The sequence below is a fragment of the Pteropus vampyrus genome, unplaced genomic scaffold (assembly GCF_000151845.1).
Source record: "Pteropus vampyrus isolate Shadow unplaced genomic scaffold, Pvam_2.0 Scaffold372, whole genome shotgun sequence".
Classification (NCBI taxonomy): Eukaryota; Metazoa; Chordata; class Mammalia; order Chiroptera; family Pteropodidae; genus Pteropus; species Pteropus vampyrus.
This window is the reverse complement of record NW_011889153.1, coordinates 109,716-114,876: the sequence shown is the minus strand read 5'-3', so window position 1 is coordinate 114,876 and position 5,161 is coordinate 109,716. Positions and strand designations below refer to the sequence as shown.

Sequence of the window (5,161 nt, the reverse complement as noted above, 5' to 3'; positions counted from 1 at the left end):
CGGACCGAAGCCTGCCAGCGCCTTGATCTCCGATGTCCGGCCCCTAGACCTGTGAGAGAAGAAACACCTGCTGTCTCAGCCCCCGGTCTCAGGTCTGCGGTGCTGTCACAGCAGCGCCGGCAAGCACGTGCGCCATTGTCGAGGAACTTGCTGCAGATCAGAGGCCCTGAGGGGGTGTGGCCTCGGGAACCCCTGTTTCTTACTGGACGCCGTCTCTGTCCCAGGCCTGCCCCAGGCGCCGCAAATTGGTGCCTCATCTCCTAATCACTCCTGGCTTAGTGGTGTGGAGGAGAGACTCTTTTGAGGTCTGTGGCCTGGAGTATTTAATGGGCCCATCGTGTTCTCCTCCAGCCCCTGGAATGCTTTTCTGAGGAGACCCCAACAGTCCTGAAGAGCTAAGGAGGTAAAGTGCCAACGTCCTCCACCCTTATATTTTTGCACAGTTAATGAATACAGAGACTCGTCTCCCGCGTGTGCCTCTTGACATGAGCCTTCAACTGCATTCATGCAAAATAACTATAAAATAACTACAAACCGAATTTAGCAATATGACAGAAAACTATATCATAAAATATGACAGAAAATTATCATAAAAGCCCAGGTCTATAGACACTGCCCGTGGCCCTTGTTTCTTCTGGAAGGAGCAGAAGAAAGTGAAGGCAGGGAGAAAGGATTAGGTGTTGACTAAAATACGTATGAAGCAGTGATTTAAAACACCTACGGTGTTGGCGGCGGGAGACCAGGTAGTGCGTGCCCGGCGAGGGGCATCTTATTTGGGAGGGAGCATCAGTGGGATTAGCATAACCCTTTCTCGTACACCAAAGGATCCAAGAAAAGGTCTCTGGAGATTTGGGACCACGAACATCAAATATAAAAGATACAAAATATTTACGTATTCACATTTAAAAAAAATATATTAACTAAGAGGGATAAGATTATCTGGGGGTTTTATTTTACCTTTAAATGCCCTTGGCGCCACCATCTTTTTTCTCTGTGAGTCATTTGTCTTGTTTTTCATCAATAAGGCTTTTCTTGGGTCTTCAAAGATCTTGGAACAACCTGAAAGAGAATTTAAATATATTAAAACTTTTTTCCCCCCAAGTATTAATACCAAGGCTCAATGAACGTTTAGTGACAAAACTAATTTTTAAACATTATTTTTAAATATCCTCAAAGGGGAATGAAGTTAAAAAATCCTTCCCTTAAAAAAACGGGGAGGGGCGGGGAGGTAGAGTGGTAACACTCCACCGAGGGATGCTCAGCTTGATGAAGCAAAAATTAGGAATGGAATAAGAGCCAAGCCTGGGCTGGCACGCTGAAGCACACTTATACTTTTGCAAAGAAAATATTTTGAAAATGTGTTCCTTTCCTTACAACCCCCAGCTTCGGTAATAATGGGTTTCCCAGATCGCGTCTTTAGCACCTCGCTCAGCTCAAAACAAAGAGTCATGGGGTTTATTAACCATCCCGAGAACTATAATTAAATAATGGTTTTGGTCCCAAGAAAGAAACAGTCCTTTTCATTTGTAGTTGTTAAGAAGACCCATATATTTTAAAAGGTTAGAACACTACTAGACTGAAAGAAAAAAAAAAAAAAAGGAAAGAAAGAAAGAAAATAAATCTTTCTTAGAACAGGCCTGTTGGCACGGACCTAAAATCCCATCTCTTTTTTTGGAGAGATGGGAATTCTGTGCTGATACGACTTTCCAAGGAAAATATCCAGTCCCCAAATATTACGCTTAACAGAATCCTCACAACACGACAAACTGCAAATGGCAACTGTTTCAGCTGAAAATATTTTCCAATTAGAAAATGGCTTAAGTATTGCATCAAAATCAATATTTGCAATGGGCGCTATTACAGTATTTATAAACGAATCCGCAAGCCAGCTGCTCCTCCCGCTCCACTCAGGAGCCCCCGGCCAACTCTACCTGAAGGCTTTGGGACTGTGCCCAGAGACGTTTAACCCAGATCGTCCAACTGTCCCAGCGAACGGTTTATCATATGAAAAATGTAAATTCTTGGGAACAAAGTTCGGGATACGAAGCCATATATAGTATGATTCCAGTATCGTTAAACAACCCCCCCCCCCAAAAAAAGATGATGAAAGATGACAGACAGTAGGAAAAGGAGGAGGACCCAGACGCGGAGTCTCCAGCAGACGTGGTCTTTGGGTTTCCGAGGTGAATTATGGGAGAGTTTTATTTTCTTCTTTATAGTTTTGGGTACTTTCCAAATTTTAAGCACCAAAATTATTCACCTCGATAATCAGTAAAAAACTAAGCAATAGCCAAGACATAGAAACAACAGGTGTCCACGGACACAAGATTTAAAAAAAAAAAAATGTGCTATATATGTGTGTGGAACATTATTTAATCATAAAAAAAGAATGAAATCTTGCCATTTGTCACAACATGGATGGACCTGGAGGGTGTTATGCTGAGGGAAATAAGTCAGACAAAGACGATACCTCATGATCTTTCACTTATGAGTGGAATCTGCAAAAAATAAAAAATCCTTATAGATGCAGAGAACGGACTGGCGGTTGTCGGAGGCGGGAGTTGCGAGGTGGGTAGGGTGAGAGAAACGGGTGAAGTGGGTTGAGGGGCACAAACTTCCCTGTAAACTGAATTAGTCGTGGGGCCGTCACGTCCGGCGCGGTGGCCGCCGGTAACCACACTGTGTCGCGAATTTGAAAGCTGTTAAGAGAGCAGATCTTAAAAGTTCTCATCACAAGACAAGAAAATTCTGTAACCCTCTGCGGTGATGGATGCTAACTCTACTTACTGTGGCGAACATTTAACAATGTACAAAGCATCGGTTACCTGGCTCGCCTGCAGCTAATATACGGTCATGCCCGCCCCCCATCCACGGTTCCCTGTCCAAGGTTCCAGGTACCCACGGTCGACCAAAGTCCAGATGAAGCAAGTGGAAAATTCCAGAAATAAACAACTCGTAAGTTTTAAATTGCTCGCCATTCTGAGAAGCGTGATGAAATCTCGCACCATCTTGCTGCGTCCTGCCCAGGACGTGAATCATCCCCCCGGCCGGCTGTACGCCCTCCTCATCCATCACTCACTCAGCAGCCACGAGAGAGACCACAGAGAGAGAGAGAGACCACATGTTCTCGTCGTTCTATCTTATTACTAGTTATTGTTGTTCATCTCTTACTGTGCCTAATTTATTAAATCAAACTATAATAGGCCTGCACGTATAAGAAAACACAGTATATTTAGGGTTCGGTACCACCTGTGGTACATGGGGGTATCCCAGTAGAAAGATAGGGGGTATTATAATGTTATATGTCAATGATACATCGATATTTTCCAAGTCTTCCTGACAGCGACGTGTGACGTGTACCTCACGGAGCGATGCTGGCCTCCCACGTCCAGAGACAGGTGTGGAAGAGGAGAGGGTAGGACCGTGGCGAGCTGGGCCACGCTTTGCGTGTCTGCTCGGATTAATTAATAATTAATAAAGGTGTTTCCACATTTCTTTTTCTCTAAATCCAAAAGCCAATACTGATTCTCACGTGGTTAAAATGTTTGCCGTGGACAAGTGGTTAAAATATTGAGTTTCCATTTGCTGCCAGGGAATAAGAGTTTAAAAGCATGGGCTAAGGTTCCCCACCCCGTGTCATCCTGTGGTACATTTTTGTACCAACACCTCGACTGTGCTGAAGAAATATATGATCTATGACAGCATCGTTGGACCTGATTTAAAAACAAGAGTCAAGCCCAGAGAAGATTCTATTAACTGGGTGCATGGGGTATTTTTAAGTCAGAATTATAGCATTATTAACATTCCATTTATCCAGAGGGCATTTACCTGACATCGTAAATTATCCCTAGCACAGATGAGAAGCCACAAAGTTGTCACAAAGGACTCAAAAAGATGTCACAAACTCCAAGGAGAGCTTTAACCAGAGAAAGGAACAGTACCAGCTGTGTGAGGTGACAGCTGGCCTAACCGAAGCAAAAAAGTCGGAAAATTATACAAACCAGAGTCAAAAAAACTCAAAAAACACAGCCACTTGAAAACTTTGGTATGAGAACAAACTGCGCAAGCCAGCCCAGCAGGCCCTGGTCCCGCCGAGAGCAGAGATCGAAAACTCAAGTGACCCCCACGAGGCCCCCCGGCCCTGCCACAGCCGAAGGCTAGAGACCACGTTGCCCTGGGAGTCAGTGAGGCTCCACATCCTGCACGGTGACGAATGCAAGCCATCATTCAAAAGCTCTCACTGGAAATGGTTAAACCCGAACACATCTGAGCTCCTGAAGGACAAGCCAAATTTGCCAGAGCAGCCACAGTGCGGCAGAGAGACCTGTGGGCTGAGCCGACCCGCCAGTCTGTGCCGACCCGCCAGCAGCCAGCTCCTCTGCAAGCTGTGGATGCGAGAGGTGGACAAGTCCAGTGAGACGGTGCTCGTGACTGTGCCAAGTGGACAGGTACACGGCATTGTTACGCTCGGGGATATGTGCCTTTTCGTCCCCTCCCCATGCTGGACGAGGAGCCACTCCCTACACACGGAGTGTCCTGGCCACCGTGTGCCAGCAACAGCAAGTATTTCATAAGCGAGGTCAACTGCTAGGAAGATGGAACACTGGCTGTCCAGACGAGCTGCCTGCGTGACAGGAACCAGAGCAGGCCTTGGGTGAACGGCAGTGGCCGGCGCCCCTCCCGGCAGGAATGGACAGACGGGCGGCAGCTGCCCGCAGTCGTGGTGAGCTCGGTCACAGGGGCACCAGTCTATTCCTTTATAGACCCCATAGGCTGCAAAGGCAGCAGACACAACTGCTTATCCCCTTCCCTGTTACAAATAGAGGGAACCCCAATTTTGTTCAAGTGGATAGCCCACACCACCAACATACCCCTGGAAGTTTGACCCTGCCCCAGCCTCAGGGTAAATCTTATCACTGTGGTAAGTAAATCTTATTACCCTTTTTCTTGCCACCGATTAGTTTAGGGATGAGCATATGATAGGATCCTGGCCAAGTCAACACTTGGGGAAGTGAGCTATAAGACTTCTAGGAACAGTCTCTTGGCTGACAAAAAAGGTCATGTGACATTGTCCTCTCCGTGTGACACTTAGAACTGTGACAGCCATCTGAGGTCCATGAGAAGAGATAGCCTGAGGATGAAACCAACATGCCGTGAGTGT

The 5,161-nt window shown here is 46.3% G+C and overlaps 1 protein-coding gene across 1 annotated transcript in view; it reads right to left on the bottom strand.

The window, feature by feature from the left end:
- Window positions 1-1,063, bottom strand: part of ERG (ERG, ETS transcription factor) — a gene marked incomplete at its 3' end in the record, with an annotated part of 176,045 nt that extends 174,982 nt beyond the window's left edge. The window contains exon 1 of the mRNA XM_023523023.1: window positions 958-1,063. The remainder of the gene's footprint in view (window positions 1-957) is intronic.
- Window positions 1,064-5,161: the final 4,098 nt, after the last annotated feature.